General features: G+C 36.9%; 1 protein-coding gene across 15 annotated transcripts in view; it reads left to right on the forward strand.

The window, feature by feature from the left end:
* The window catches only part of SEMA6D (semaphorin 6D), a 597,430-nt gene that overhangs the window by 219,669 nt on the left and 360,026 nt on the right, over positions 1 to 17,735 (forward strand). The window lies entirely within an intron of this gene.

Below are 17,735 nucleotides of genomic sequence, written 5' to 3' on the forward strand. Positions count from 1 at the left end.
AATTTAGAATTTTTTGCATTGGTGAAAATAGGGAAACTAAGTAATACCAAGATTTTTTTTAGATTTTTGTACAATTGGACCGAGGGGGGTAAATAGTTTCCATTTTGAACAATGAAACAGTTTCTATTCAGAAGAGATATGATTATTAGGGCACAAAGGAACGCAAAAGTTAAGATCATTGGGAAAAAGGAAAGGGGATGTGATTCTGTTTTCAATACCTTATGGTTCAGTCATAAACTCAGTATGGGTCCAGAGACTGGGTTTCTAAAAGAATCAAATTGGTAGTGAATCAGGTGATTGCATAAAAATGAAGACTGCCTGATGTTGATGGTGTGGTGATATGCTGGATGCTTGTTGATGTCAGAGGCACAACCCGATGATGTCCTTAAAGACAGTCATAATGATGAAGATGTTGGCAGATGGATAGTAAATTGTGTTATTAGAAGTTTGTTTCGAAAAAAGAAGTCTTCCACTTTGTGTGTATTTACATATATGTGTCACACACACACTCTCAGATCTGAGGTCAAATAAAATACTGAATAAAATATTAATTACATATTCCATATTTTATGGTATAGAACAGAGTGTCTAGATACATTTCAAATGTAAAGTAGAAAATGTATCATGACGTGGTTGACTGGAGTCCAACAAGATCATCTATGCACCAGGTAGATTCTTTGGACTCTGAACTGTTGAACTGAAAAGGTTAAACTTAGTAACAATATTCATTCCATTACCAACTTCAGGGTGAGCCAGATCTTCATAGGGTGAGACTATATTCTGCATTTTTTAGTTCTCTGATGGCTACCATCTTAGTATATTTTCTACATGTTTGGGTCTCCATTTTCATGTGTCCCTGTAGCGGGTCCATAATACATTGAACAAAATGTGACTTAACCAACTTCTTTGTCCATTTTTGTATATCACAGATGGCCTTATATCTGTGAATTTTCAAAGAATATATTTTGGCAATTCAGTATTCAAATTTAGTCTTCTGAGTATATTCCTCTCAAATTTCCCTGCTGTTTTATTCAGTTATATTATTGAGGTAACTTTTAGTTTAACAGCTTGTATTCACATAATCTATTTATGGAACAATGGAAGAATGATTATTAAATAGCCTGGAAGATGCATTACTTAAAATTGATACCTGAAAATGACGGCACAACCTCACACTTTCATACATATAAAAGTAAATGAATGTACTATTATGGTTTCTTTTATCTGAATACCACATTCCTTTTAGAAATTAAATTACTTTGTGTTTGAGTTTAATGTTTTATTTCATGATTTAGATGTGCTTTCTAGGAACTCCCACCAAGCTCTAACTCCCATACATAAGTCATGGTTTCTCATATATACACGGAATTTAAGATAACATCCTAATGAAAGTCATTAAATCTCACATATCATAAGGGCCAGAGTTAAACTGAACAGGGCTTTTTAAAATCCCCAAGGCTGGGCAGTTTGAGGAGAAAAACAAAAGTGAAAGAAGCATGCATGTGATTGGCCTTAATGAAACAATAAACCTCCATGGAGGCTGTCTGGTCACTCACTTCTGAACCATGGAAGTCATAGTTTCATCTGAGCTCTGTATATCAAATAATGTTTTCTGTTATCAAGAGTGAAAGCCTACCAGAGAAACCCAATAGATCATGCTGAACTGATTTGTGTCCCTTGGGGTATGGGAAGTTTTTCTTGAAAGTAGACTTGGAGCGCCTAACCTCTGGAGCTCCTAATCAGAACCAGGCGGTACTGAATCCTTTTGCAACAGCGAGAGACCAGACAGATTTGTTTGGGAAAGAAGACACAGATGTAGGGTGGTATAATAGAGGAATGATTTAGGAACCAATGGACCTAAATCCTAATCCCAACATTATAGTGACTTAGCTAGAGAAGTTTTTTGTTTTTGTTGTTTGTTCGTTTTTCTTTCTTTTGCCTCTAAAATCTTAATCACTAACTCTTGTGCCTTAGTAAAATGAGGTTAATACTCACTATACTCCTCTGTAGATTTATAAAATGATAAAATAATAAATGGGAAACACTTTGAGAAACTTAAAGTCATTACACAGAACTTAGTATTGCTAGAAAGTTGAATCCTTATTAATAGCACTTGTCTGATTTGGGAATTATGTCAAAAAGTTTCTTAACAGGTCGTCACATATGCCTTCACATTGAGCAAAGTCTTACAGTTGTTCTGAGCTCTAATTATTTGCTTTTTTTCTAAATTGTGTTAACTACAAAAGTCAGTTGTTATAACTGCCCCTGACTTGTATCTGAACCAGTCTCTGGTGTTATGATGCATTGACCCCAAATTTCAGTGTCCTAGAATTACTCCAAAAGGACAGCATGGGTGAGAATGAAAAAATATTTACGATACATTCCTGTCAGCTGGGTAGGGAAGAAAGGATCTCTAGCGTTGATTCTTGAGGTGAATAAGTCCTTCCCAGACCTCTCTCACTCTATTTTTTTTCAGATATATACTTTTTTTCTTACTAAACCAGAGTTTCTGCTTATCTTCCTGCCCCTTATCTTCATCTCCACCCCTTCCCAGTCTCCTTTCTCCTCTCCTTCACAACTCAGAAAGTCCTTTACTTGTTTACAGTGCAGCTTTTTTTTTTTTTTTTTTTTGGATATTGACCCACAGCCTTTGACTTCCATAAATCCTGCTTTAAGTGTTTGATATCTAAGATAAATATACCCCTATAGCCCTGAGTTTACTTTCTGACTCGATTTCACTACAAACATAGACAGTCAATATGAATTGGGGGTGGGGAAGTGTCTTGGGCCAAAAAACTGTTTGCTTGAACACACTATAGTCTTTGCCCCTGCAAAGAAGAGTTAATCACGTGTCCTTTAGGAATAAAGCCATAATGAATCAAGGAAATATAAGTCAAAACCACAATGAGATACCATCTCATTGAGGCAGAATGCCTAAAATGAACAATTCAGGAAACAACAGATGTTGGTGAGGATGTAGAGAAAGGGAAACCCTCTTAAACTGTTGGTGGGAATGCAAGCTGGTGCAGCCACTCTGGAAAAGAGTATGGAGAATCCTCAAAAAGTTAAAAATAGAGCTACCCTATGACCCAGCAATGACACTACTAGGTATTTATCCAAAGGATATAAACATAATGATTCGAAGGGGCTCATTTGCTCCAATGTTTATAGCAGCAATGTGTATATAATGGAATATTACTTGGCCATCGAAAAGAACAAAGTCTTGCCATTTGCAGTGACATGGATGGAACTAGAGGATTTATACTAATTGAAATAGGTCAGTCAGAGAAGGACAAATATATTATTTCACTCATATGTGGAATTTAAAGAATAAAACAGATGAACATAGGGGAAGGGAAGGAAAAACAAAATGAAAACAGAAGGACACAAACCATAAGAGACTCTTAACTATAGGAAACAACTTGAGGGTTGCTGGAGGGGAGGTGGGTGGGGAGATGGGATAACTAGGTGACAGGCATTAAAGAGGGGACTTGATGGAATGAACATTGGGTGTTAAATGCGACTGATGAATCACAAAATTACCTCTGAAACCAATAACACACTATATGTCAATTAAATTGAATTTAAAGTTAAAAAGAATAAAGCCGTAATTATTAGAAAACATGACTTAGGTAATATATAGGAAATTCCAACAATTACATGTTACAGAAAATCTTCCAGATTTCCCAGTTTATCTAGTAATGTTAGAAGCAATCAAGGACTATTAATAATGGATGGAGTTAAATATAGTAGTCCAAATTTTTATCCAGAGTGCCAGAGAAGAATGTTAACCTAATTGATGTGGGTCAGAGAAATTGGCTGACGTATGAAATACCAACCAAGTTTATCACCCATTTAGTTTTTTTAGGGATAAAATTTGCACATAATCCAAAGTTCATTGTGAACTTTGTTATGAAGCTGTTTACCTACATGCACTATCATCCTCTTCCCTGGTCCCAAGACCTCCAGCTACAGGGTAGCATCATTTTTACCTTCTTTAAATAATTAAACCCATCCTCATTCCTACTAATTTATTCTACTAAGAGGACAAAAGTAACTAATGATCCTTCAAGCTTGGGTATGTTTCATTCTGTCTTTATGTTAGAATCTAGTTTAAATTTTCTTTGGGTCACAAAATTCTGCAACTAATCTGAAAGAGTAACCAAAGAGAATAAGATAGGAATAAAGTTAAGTATGGAAAATGTTATTTCAGGATACTCCATACAGATTTTTTTGTGTGTTTGTAACTGACCCAATTAGTCTAAAAACTGTGGTTTTTAATCATCAGAGCAGACCATACTACTAAAAGTTCAGTGAAACAATTTTCTTGGGATCTAGCTGATCTGGATACTATTGTTTTCAGTATTCCCAATTCAAAAGGTAATATCTCTTTTCAGTCATTGACCTCTTCTTCTCCCCAAAGCAAAAATAGGAGATGAGGTATAATAAGCAGAGAGGAATCCTTAAGACCCTCCCAGTAATGGGATCATGAAATGATAGAAATTGATAGAAATTCAAGTAGGGTCTCTAAAATCTCAGCTACTTTGATTAGTGTTTCACTGAAGCTCCAGAAAACTACAAGTATTTTCTATTCTAGTCACCTACTATTTCTTTGCAGTGGATCAAAATAACCCATGACTAACAATAGGAACCAAACAACCACCATATCTGCAATGGTCCCATCTATCATTCAGACATTTTTGGTGTAATAAAGTCAAAAGTGAATTTTCTCCTTTTATTTTTAAGTTTTGCATCTGACAAAATGTCATTAGAGCACAGTGACTTATGGAAAATTGGAATAGATTGAGAGCCTCTGATAAAAGACAATCTTTATATATCACTGGAAGATTCTCTGGAATTGAGGGGGAAGAGGAGGAATCATTTCAATAATGTGTTCTCTGCTGTCTTATCAACCATCTGCAAAAAATTCTAATTAACTACCCAAAGATACATTATAAACATACATTGTAAGGGCACAAATATGATCCTGGAAAACATTTTAGAAACTTAAAAACATAAATTCCACTTGTTTGGGAGTGTCGAGGGCAAGGGGAGCTGAGAAACATAAATTGTGTAGGCATAGTATGATTACATCCTAGTATTAGTCAAAGAGATATGTTCTGACAACCTACCCCTAGGTCACGTGTTTCAGCTTTTAGAATCTATCTGCTTATATTAGTGTGTGTGTGGAGGGGGGGAATGTCTGAAAAAGTAGGAAGTAGACATCATCAAAAGTGAAACTTTTGCAGGTTAAACAGAAAGGGCAAGATCTACCAAATATCTCTTTCCTCAAGGAATGACAGTTACTGCTAAGATTAAACATGGTAATTTTAGAATTATTCAAGGATTTACTTTAATCTTGGTGTTTTTGTGTTGCTCAATGAGCTGTATTGTTAATATTGTCACTGTACCACTGTGAAAACTGTTGTATTCTAGTATCCCCTTCCCCCTCAAATCCTGACTTCCCATACAGGAGATTTCCTAGCAAAAATAGCCATCTCTAAATATTAATTTTCCATGTGAAAAACATTATAACTTTCTGTTTTTTTCATTCCCTAGTCCTTCATACACCCATTTATTTGTTGATCCATTCATTGAACAAATTATTGATCACCAAGTAGGTCTTTCTAGGCATTGTACTAAGGATACTGAAGTAAATCCAACAGATAAAAACCCTTACCTCCCTGGAATACCTTCTAGTAATCCTGGAAAAGAAAAATCAATCTGGAAAAATGAGCACTGAGCAAGATACAGATCTAAAAGATGTAGTGTTTATGTATTTTTTATACACCCATATGTATTTTATATATAGATGGGTGCTAAAGAGAAAAAATAGATGTGTTCAGGGCAGAGTGGGACAGTGTTGAATTACAGAGTGACTTAGGAGAGATTTTCTAGATACAACTTTTGAGACCTTCTGAAACAAGACTTGAAGGAAATGAGGAAGCACACCATGCTAATACCTAGAGTTTCCTAGGCAGGGAAAATAGCAAGTGCAAAGGCTCTGAGACAAAAGCGTGCCTGGCATATTTGTAAAACAGCAAGGAAGGCATTGAGGTTGGAGTGAAAAAGGGAGAGACAGTAGGAGATGAGGTCTGAGAGACAATGTGGAACCAGATCATGTAGAGAACTGGTGCCACTGAAGACTTGGTTCTTACTCAGATGGGAAGGCTTTGGAGGTTTTGGATTAAGGAGTGGCATGATTGATCTGACTTATACTTTTATGAGGATCTGGCTGCTATGTTGAGAGTGGACAGTAGAAGGGGACACCTGGAGTGGGCAGGCAAGGTATAAGTGGGGAAATGACTTAGGAGCACACTGTAGTAATTCTAGTAAGAGGGCAGGATAAGGTTCTATGCCTAAGTGGAGAGGCTGGCCTTGACTAAGACTTCTGGCCACTTATCCACAGTAATCGGAGAGTTAAGTATAGGCACAGATGTGAGTGTATGCGGAAATTCTCATTTGATTATCTACTAAACATCAGGCATATCAGAATGCGTGAATTTGGTCACCAAGTGGTTGTCTGAGTGACTTTATTTAGGCTTATGATTCCACCAGGAAAGTTCACCAAAGCAAAAAAAAGAGTTGGATATGATTATAATGATGATCTCCTTGGCAAGGAAACAGGAGAAGATATCATGGGAGAGAAAACCCAGGGACACTAAGAGAGGGGATTTTAGGTCCTGGTGGGGTTGCAGAATTGTAGGATTTGAGATATTAAAGGAAATGAGCAGGAAAGATAAGCAGTCATGACCAGAGAAAGGAATATTTGAAGTGGAGATTTTTTTTAGGTGCTGCAGTTACAGTTAACAAGGTCAGAGGTAAGACTGTGTAAGTGAGTGGGTTAGGAAGGATGGCTAATGAGATCTTGGAAGAGAGAAAGTCCAGGAACTGAGGATAGGATATTGGAAGGATCATCATATTGGATATGCAAACATAAAAAAATTAAATAGGAAAAGTATTAGAGAGTGATCATGAACCAGGCACAAAAAATTCCAGCTAATGGGGGGGAAACAACTGGAGAATGGTAGAAGCAGCACTGGCAGGGATGGAGGGTGGTATAGCCTGATAATTTGGAAATGAAAGCTGGAATCTTATAGATGAAGGAGAGAGAATGTTTTAGGTGCAGTAATGAAGAGCAAGGAGGACACCTAACATACTTTCAGCCTCCTTGGTTATAGGGATCTATGAGAAAAAAGCTACATCTTGGAAGGGCTTTAGTGGAATCAGTGTTATGGAGGGGAACCAGATTTCAACTAGTGCAGAAAGTGGAAGGGAAGTTTCCAAAGGAAGTTGAGAATTAGTGGGCTTACTGGTGATTTGACTTTATGTCCCAGAGGGCTCAGGGAAAGGGTTTCAAGAGGTACGGGGCCAGAGTCAGTACAAGTAGTGAACAAAATCCTATGGGTGTTAGAGAAGAAAGGACAAGATCTGACAGTGACTGACATGCAGGGGCCTGGTGATAGCTATCCTGCTGCTCTCACAGACTGTGGTGACACTGTAAGTGTTTGGGGCAAGTAGAGTGTTGACTGCACGATTCAAGGATGGCAAAGCAGACCTTTCGAAGAGCATGAAGAGTTCTGAGGTTCCCATTTTGGCTGTTGGTGAGGAGACAGTTGTCTTTCACAAGAGTTGTATGACTCAAGACACACAGATACTCTCTTGACTTGAGCCAAACAGTGGTCTTCAGTGAGGGGGTCTTATACTGAATGGGCTGGCTCCCTCTGAGTTCTGTCATCATAGAATCCAGTGGTTCCTCTTAAATCAGAAGAACCGCCTGAAATTCCTTTATCAGCAGAACACTGCATTCACTGTTTGGCACATCAGATATAGACTTAACTTTGGAATTCATTGTTGAACTTTAACGACCTCCTTTTGTGATTTTTTTCCCCCACCAACCTACTTAACCCCTCCCCATTTTTATCTCCTGGCCTGTTCCATTTCTTGATACAGTGAATGAATGAGTAACTGTCAACGTGACTGTGTTCTCCCTTTTTCTTTAGAAGTACTACATTTTCTCATTCTGTGCATTCTCTAAAATACTGGTTACCCCACAGTTTTGCTCATCTTCAATGTCACGTGCTCTGAACTGAGTGAAGGTATGTGTTTTGCAAGTTCTAGTGACCTTTTCCTTTGTCCTGAATTTCTGTCTTTGCAGAACTTTAGCAGAATCATAAATGACTCTCAACTTTTCCTCTTACCATTTAAGACACTTCTAAAGTCAACATTTTGGGGGAAGGGAAGTCATAACATTTTTGGAGGCACTGTAGCTAGCCGGTCACTCAATGGGACTAAAATGCAATTTATAGTTAAATCTAATGCTTTAGGCCCAATAGCTCTGAAAATTAAGCCATTTTCTGTTTGTGGCTTTAGGAGCAGGTATTCAGTTCTCTGAAAAAAACTATATATATATATATATACACATATATATATGTATATATATATATATACATATACATATATATATATACTATATATACAAAAATTAAAAATATACATATGGATTATGAGTAGAATGGGGTCACAGTTACTGACACAGACCATTAGTATCACTGGCGTTATTGTGAATTATAAAATTGTTTTTTCTTTTCTTTTCCTACAATGTAGAGATACTGCAAAAATCCTAAAATGTAATATTTTTATACTTTTTATGGGAATCAAATGCTGGGACAGTGAAGAACACATGATTTAGATGAATGAACTTTTCTTAACAGTTAAAATTATTCATTATTCATTCACACCTCTACCACTGGTTATTTCTCTATCCCCACTGCAAGATAAGAGTCAATCTTCTTGTTATACTCCTCAGTTTTCCTTAATATGGTTCCCAGCAGCTGCAGTATCTGAGGCAATGTGATAGAGTTAAGAGCATGGGAGGTGGCATCCAAAGAGCTGATACTTGAATTCTGGCTTTGCTACTTACCAGCTGTCCAATGTTGAGGGAGTTACCTGAGTGTTATTATTCTCTGTTCTCTCAACCCAGGGTTGCTGTGTGAACTGCTCTAATGTATTTGAAAGTGTTCAGCACACTGTTATAAACTGTCTGTGGCTTCCTCCATTGTTGACTCTTTTTTTCTGCTTTCCACTTGCCCAGTGAGTGTGTGCTGCGTTAGATGGGAAGGGGAGGTATTAGGAGTCTCTCGTTTAGATAAGGAGGATCTGAAGGAAATATGTGAATGATAAGTATGAAAAAAACTAAGTATTTATGGAAAAGAAAGGAAAGATGACATGACCGGAATCTGAGTATTAGCTGATCGTGTAAAGTTTTCATAAACCAAACTTCTAGCAATGTCCGTCATATGTAGAACCACCAAGGGGCAAACACCTGCCAAATAACATTGGCTGTCTTTTCTAGAATCTGTCAGTTTAATAAAATAAAATGTTATTCTTTTCGTATAACTATAGATACGTAATTTTTATGGATAATTTTATTTCTTAATCTGTCTCCGATATGCATATAAGATAGCAGAGAACTAAGAAGAACTAATGCATATAAGATAGCATAGAACTAAGAAGGGTGTTTAAGAACTAGGAAGACAGAAACCGATTAGTGAGCAATAAGAACTCAGTACCACAGTATTAAAGGGGGTCAACATTTTGATGATGATGATAATATTTTTTTAAATTTCAAGTTTTTATTTAAATTCAGTTAGTTAACATATATGGTAAAACTGGTTCAGGTGTAGAATTTAGTGATTCGTCACTTACATACAACACCCAGTACTTATCACAAGTCCCCTCCTTAATGGCCACCCCCCATTTCGTGCATCCCCCCCCACCTCCCTCCATCAACCCTCGGTTTATTCTTTATAGTTAATAGTCTCTTATGGTTTGACTCCCCTCTCTCTTTTTTTCCCCCTTTCCCTTCCCCATGCTCATCTGTTTTGTTAATATTATTGTTTTAGAGAACGAGAACTAAAGGGGCAGGTGATTTGAAATGAACATTTTCCTGTTTGGTATTTTTTGCTTGTTTTTGCTGCATATTATTAGTCTTCAATCATGTTTAATTGAATTAAAAAACGAACCTAGGGGCACCTGGGTGGCTCAGTGGGTTAAAGCCTCTGCCTTTGGCTCAGGTCATGATCCCAGGGTCCTGGGATTGAGCGCCTCCTAGGACTCTCTGCTCAGCAGGGAAACTGCCTCCCCTCTCTCTCTGCCTGCCTCTCTGCCTACTTGTGATCTCTGCCTGTCAAATAAATAAATAAAATCTTAAAAAAAAAAAAAGAAAAGAAAAGAAAACCTGAACCTAGTATTTGCCATCCTTAAGTGATGAAGTTTGTATAGTGAAACTCTAAACAGAAGAGATGGTTGAAACAGATAAGTTTCCAAGCTCACTTTCTTGACTGATATTGTCTTTTCAAAACAATTGGGTATTCCATGTCATTAATATAGCAGGGAGAAAAAGAGAATATATTCTGCCCGACTGTGTCTCTTTGGTCATCTTTTCACACTCCATTAGAGGCTTTATCCAACTTTTGTATTCAGACTATTGTTATTTTTCTGGTGCTAGAAGAAACTTCAATGAGGACATGATGAATGTCCATATTAAATTGGATCCCCTTCCTCTTTTTAATTAAGTTCATTTAAATTTAATTTTGTAATTTTACTTCAGTAAACCATCTGACTCCAGATGTTGGATGCACTTTTTCTTATTTCTGTTTCCGCATAATTGTACCTGTAAAAGATTTATAGCTGTAGGAGACATTTTGGAACCTTTAAGAGCATTTTCGACATATGTTTCATGGATGACTGCTAACATGAGCAATTAACATCCTAAAATGTTGTTCTGCTCCCCAGAATATTTTTAGTGGGTTAAGTTACTTTTATTAGCTTGAACTTTAAACAAATAATCATCTTAAAGGAAACATTATCATCAAAATAACTCAGTTGAAACGGAAGGCCAACACTCAAAGGAAATTGGTAAGAGAGAGAAGAAAAGACCCTTGGGCTGAAAAAGCCTTTAACAAAGACATATAAATGAAAGGTGAGGATTGGCCTTTTGCTAAAATAAGTCCTATAAGTGGAGTTCCTGTTCCTTCTGATTGACTCTGAGCCACTATGATGTGTGTGTTGTACTGCACATTATAGAATTATGGGTCGCACCTCTTATGCTTGGGAACATTTAACTCGGGGTTTCAGTGATAGAACTCTCAGATTAAAGTGAACCACCCAAGCAGTGCCTACTTTGCAGGAGACCCGAAGATGGAGGTTCTTATAAGTGTGTTTTTGTATTTAAAAATTATAGAGCTTCCTTGGGGCCTAGAACTTGAACTTACTGCATCGGTAAGTAATCTTTACCATCACCTTCTCTTAGGTATTCTTTTTTTTTTTTTAAGATTTTATTTATTTATTTGACAGACAGAGATCACAAGTAGGCAGAAAGGCAGGCAGAGAGAGAGGAGAGAGGAGGAAGCAGGCTCCTTGCTGAGCAGAGAGCCCGATGCGGAACTCGATCCCAGGACCCTGGGATCATGACCTGAGCTGAAGGCAGAGGGTTTAATCCACTGAGCCACCCAGGCGCCCCTTCTTTTTTTTTTTTTAAAGATTTTATTTATTTATCTGACAGAGAGAGATCACAAGCAGGCAGAGAGGCAGGCAGAGAGAGGAGGAAGCAGGCTCCCTGCTGAGCAGAGAGCCCGATGCAGGGCTCGATCCCAGGATCCTGAGATCATGACCTGAGCCAAAGGCAGCAGCTTAACCCACTGAGCCACCCAGGCGCCCTCTCTTAGGCATTCTTAAAACAATAGGAAATATTACTCAAAATTTGCCTTTCTTGTTATAAGAATTATTTGAATGATTACAGTCATTCTAAATCTGCTTCCTTGCTTTCTTAGTCAAAGCACATCTAATAACATATTTGCTAGCTCACCTGGGACTTTTTCTAATGAAATTTGTACTCTTCATCAAACATATACTATAATTAAACCCTTGGATGACATACTAAAGAAAAAAACAAGTACAAATCCACAAGATAAAGAAATCATTTTTTTTCCCTAAAGTGAGAAATTACATTTCATGTTTTTGATATTCTATAGTGTGTCTTGATGTATATGAAATATTCATCAATGCAGTAATTTAATTAGAGCATGGATTTTTCCCCAGCTTAAAGGATCCAGCACCAACCTCTGATTCTGTTCTTTCACAGTCTTGCTTTGCCAGGAACAAGTATTTGAGTGTGCATAGGGGGTGGAAGTTGTCTAAAAATGACTGGTGTTTGACATTATTGTTTGCAAGTGCTTTTATTGCTTTGAGTACTAAATAATACTAAAATCATTTAAAAATAACATCAACCATTGGGACCAGGCAAAACTTGTCTGTAATTGACAGGCAAGGAACTCACAGTCTCCACTTGTTTCTAATATAACAGAACAAGCTCATAGAATATTCTGCTATTCATAGAACTTTGCAGCTTTACTAAATTTTAAGCAGAAAATCAGTGAAAGCCTAGGGAGGGAAACAACATCTGAAGCAGCAAACGGCACACAGCATAGAGAGTATTATTAAATTGTGATGTTGCTCAATGTTATTTGTTTAGAGAATAGCTACTATCTAGGAAAGTGCATTTAAAACATTCCATGTCTAGAGAGGAGAATGCTATTTTTCAAAACCTCTAATTCCTGCTCGGAATTAAAAACAGATGTGTACCATGGAAATATAATGAGAAGAAATTAGAACGTATATGGAGCTTTAAAATATTGCATATATTCTAAGTAATAGAGAAAAAGGAAATTTGTGTTGAAAATTAAAAAAAATGCATTGTGCTTTCAATTGCTTCTATAGATCATTTATGATGAAATAAAACAAATTTCAGTGGAATTAAATTTTTATCTACCATAAGTCTGGATTAAATTAGAGTCTATCAGTTTTATAATTAGTTGCAAAATATGTTCAGAGTAAATGTCTGAGCCACTAGCTCTGTCTTCACTTTATTTATTTTTAAATTTATTTATTCATCCATTAAGTTACTGACCATGTACTGAATACTTCTTGGGGTAAAGCAAGTAGTAGAGCTTAAGAAACCTGAAATGAAAATCAGAGATGGATCCTACTGACAAGGAGCTCTTATTTGAATGGGAAAGGAGACTATAAACCATGATATAAGAAATGAATAAATGTCAGAAGAGGTCAGGATGAAGTCTCCCTTTATGTTTACTTGGACAAATTTTCTAAATAAAAAGATTACTGTAAAGGGCGCCTGGGTGGCTCAGTGGGTTAAAGCCTCTGCCTTCAGCTCAGGTCATGATCCCAGGGTCCTGGGATCGAGACCCGCATAGGGCTCTCAGCTGGGCAGGGAAGCTGCTTCCTCCGCTCTCTCTGCCTGCCTGTCTGCCTACTTGTGATCTCTCTCTGTCAAATAAATAAATAAAATTAAAAAAAAAAGATTACTGTAAGCTAACTTATTATATATAGGCACCAGTTTCTCAAAACACTTTGTATATAAGAGATGCCCCACAACAATACGGGTCAATGTTTAACCTCCATGTTGACTTACAAGGCTATAGGGCTAATGGAGGCTAATTAACACTAATTCCTTATTCTGTGGTTTAGCTATTTTACCCTTTGGAATGATACTGGTGTGGTGTGATTTGATATCCCTTACTTTCTCCCTGAATGCAACAGGAATTTGTTTCTCTGGACTTGCATAGTAATAGGACATTTCTTCCACTTTCAAGTTTTCACAGGATGCAGGGACATTTCGGGGGCTTCTCTTCAATGAAAAATCTAAATTCTCCCTTCTAATTTCCCAGCCCCATAAACACCTGTTCTAATTACTTTTAATCATTTTCTGCTGGAGATTTTTGTGTGTATATGGCTATTGGCAGGTGTTCCATAATAATTGGGGGAAAGAACCTATAAGAAACTTGCATTTATGTTATTATATACTAATAAATGTTGCTTTGTCTACTTGTCTTATCCCTTGAAAGCTTTTCTGCATTTTTTTTGCTATGTTCCCCAATTCCATAAATATATACATAATGGTCTAGCACCTGAGATAGCTTAGTGCAAGAATTTTAATTTTTTTTTCTGTTTTATTTGGTATCTTTGTTTAATGTTTGGCCATTTTGTCACAAGAACCTGCAGAGCTCTGATGCAGAAGAAAACACACAGTGGATTCAGTTTTGATAGTCAGTATCCTGCGTGGATATATCTGGATTAATTGAACCAACTCCATTCTGATCCTATCATGAGGGGCAGATGAGGATGTGGTCTTTATAGAGAAAAAGGGTGAGGCCTCAGGATCATTGTTGGTAAAATCTTTCTTCCCAAAGTTTTCTAGTTAAAAGGTATGAGAATACAGAAGGAAATAGTTAAAAAGATAGATTTTGGTCCTTTATTAACACTTTTTAACATATAAAAGCACATCCCTGATGTGTACTTCCTATAGGGTATAGAAACTCAAATCCTGTCTTTCACACACACATATAATACCAAATAGTTTTTCCCCCAAGTGAAGCCTAACACTAGCAAGGACTAGTTTCAGATTTGTTCTGTAAGATCCTAAGGGCTGCTGTGACTCTTATTCTTATTACTACTGTGGTAACAAATTGTATAAATTACATAGTTTTTCTCTGCCAGATGCAAGTCATAAATCCGAAGAGAATATTTTCAGTTAAAAAGACATAAACATCATTTTACCGATAAGGTTTAAATGGTAGAAATCGCATTCTTCTCTATACAGGTTAAAATGTAGTAAAAAGAAATTAATAAGTCAGGTACCAAATGCAATTTCAAATGCCAGTGGGGTGTAGTAAAACATATTTGCATTTTCTTTTGTGATCTTATTGAAGTAAGATCCATATTCAATGATAGCATCATTTCCTTTCATTTAAAAACATGATAGTGAAATACTTTAATTGGGAGAAACGAGGCATTGGTAGAGATCAGTATTGCCCCAGGTATGTGGGACACATACTCAGTATGTATGGGACACAACTCAGTTGTTGTCAACCACTGTAATGAACCACTTCTCCCATAAGTTTGAGAAACACTGAACACAGACATGCTGTGTCAATGAGTCTGGGAGATGCTGCGTGCTCCTGTAAAATCGTGGGCCCTAACAGCAGTGTAGATGCTCTGAGAAACATTGAAGCTTAACAGTTGTTAAACCTACCATTTCCCAGACTTACTGAATCCCTCTTTTTTTCTATCACCTTTTATAATATCCCATGGAAAAACATGTGGAAAACATTGGTCTCAGTGATATTATCCTTTACATACCATAAATAGGTTCATTTTAAAAAGAGGACAATATACACAGGGGAAAGGGTGCTGAATGTGATATTAGGAAACCTATGTTAAATTATTGTCTGTTCTTTGCAAAACATATGGGCATATATATGGGCATATAAATGGGCAAAAAAATAAATATATCATTTAAGCCTGCTGGAAAATGAGAATATTGATATCATCTCTAACCCTGAGGGGACTGTTGGATACAAATTCTAAAAGAGGCGGTGGTCTCTTTAATGGTATTATTATTATTAAAAATTATATAATATATAATATATTCAGTAATAATCATAATAACTCTAGGAGCTGTGTCTCAGAAGTAGTGAAAAACTCTTACTTATCATACTGGAGCCCTTTCTGATTTACTAAACTTTCTTCCCAACCCTTTTTGAGGAGACAAAGAGAAATAGTATATTCTTCCTGGGGAAAAAGAAAGATGGAATGGGATATATAAAGTAGGATAATTAAATAAATTGCTTTCAGAAAAATTACTTTGAATTTTCATTAGCTGCCCAGGGAAGGTCCAAGATTCAGATGTTTTATCAGGTTACATAAAAGGCTTACCTTAAAAAATATAGAAAGAGAGAGAAGCTGAGCATTATTAATAATAATAATAAATAGATGAATTTAGGTGTAAAATGGCCCATCTACCTGCTATATTACAATAGAGTCACAGTACCAATAAATCAAGCACTGAGAACTTAGTACATATTATATACTGTACAATATAATATGTCCAGGACTATGAGAGATAAAATGAATAGCATATGGGTGCATGTTAGTAAAAAAAAAAATCTTCCAACCTCACTGTGAAGCTAATATGAACACATGGTATAAAGAGAAATCAATCAATATAGGCTTTGCAGGAGATCAAAGTATTTCCAGTTACAACTGCACACTTCATTTACAAGAGCAAAAGGGTTTTAAGAACAGGCAGGTAGAAAAGTCTTCAAGTCCACACTTGGGCTCGAACTGGTCCTTAAAAGTGGATAAGATGCATCCCATGATTTTCATTTTCCAAACACTTAGTGTTTATGTACATTGTCTATTGTAAGTACTCAGATACTCAACACAGATGTGTTATATAGTTGCATGAATAGACAAGAGAGTGGGAGGGAGGGAGGAAAGAAAGAGTGGAGGGAAGAAGGGAGGGAGAAAAGGAGGGAGGAAGAAAGGGAAGGAGGAAAGGGACAAAGGAAGACCATTTCTGATAAAATAGAGTATTCCCACCCTGAAAGATCCAGAGCAAGTACTAGCATTTGTGAGGGCGTGGGTGAGCCCAGGGTTTCCTGTAAGCCCACCTCACAGAAGCAGGAAAGCTAGAGGTAGCAGTGGTAAGGATACAATGCTGACAGTACCAAAGTTATCATTAGAAGGTGTGAGCTGTTCAGTTCCTGGCTCTGCTGCTCTCTGCCTGTGTGACTGCCTCTTAAATTTGCTAAGTCCTCTTATACAATAATGTAATTTTTTTGTTTAGGGTTCTTGTAAGTATTAAGTAAAGATAAGTGAAGTTTATTAGTAAAATGTGAGATAGCTGTGAAATAGTGTTGTTATATATGGAAGCAGCATGAAATTCCAAGAAGTCATAAAATAGCACACCTAGCCAGTCCTTCAAAAATCTAGTGCAAATTTCTGAGGCTTGTACTTGACCTAGATTTGTAGTATTTGTGAGTATAGTCTACTGTTACATGATGCACATCTCTGGTAAGGCAAGAGAACACTAACAAAGTTGTATGTTGACCATAAGCACTTGGCTCTACAGGAAGCATCTGCCTGGAAAGGAATACGGTAGGGCAGATTGTACCCTTCTGAACCAACTTTTGTCATATTGTATGGCCAAGGCCACTATGCTCTGTCCTGTCAAAGTCCATCAGTAACTAAAATGGTTCAAGGGTGTTTTTAAGAGGATTTTTCTTAAAAAAAAAAAAAAAAAAGGTGTCTGTTCTTGTCCCTGGGAGTTTTAAAGCTCTCAGACTTTTGTGACCACACCAGTTGACCTTCCCAGTGATTAGAAAGTTCTGGTCTTACCTAGTGGTAATTGAGCGGGCATCCATGGAAAGTTTTCTCGCTTTTTTGCACCTTTAAATGATATAACACAGCCAAAGTATCTTTCATGTTGGTTTGGAGTTCATCATTATAAAGAGGCCCATACAGCTATATCTGCAAGTGAGAGGCTCCTGTGGTGAGCTTTCCAACCTGATTTAGAAACCGTTCCCATAAGTAGCCTGAGGTGTCGGACTTTGATAGAGTGAGGGAGAGTAAGAAAAGAGCAGTGTGCCAGCTACTTTTTAGTTTTAGCATTAAATTTTTATTCTTCCTTTCCTACTTTACCCCATTCTCCAAAAAGTCTCCTTCGTAGACCAAACCATTTCGTCTGCTATAGAGAGGGGAAAAAAGAGAATTCTTTTTTTTCTAGCATAGAAACCTACAACAAAAGAGGGGAGCATTCCCACTTTGCCTGGGGGCCCATTTTTACTTGCACAATTACTGGAAACCATCACTTT

This window comes from Lutra lutra, chromosome 7, assembly GCF_902655055.1.
Source record: "Lutra lutra chromosome 7, mLutLut1.2, whole genome shotgun sequence".
Lineage (NCBI taxonomy): Eukaryota > Metazoa > Chordata > Mammalia > Carnivora > Mustelidae > Lutra > Lutra lutra.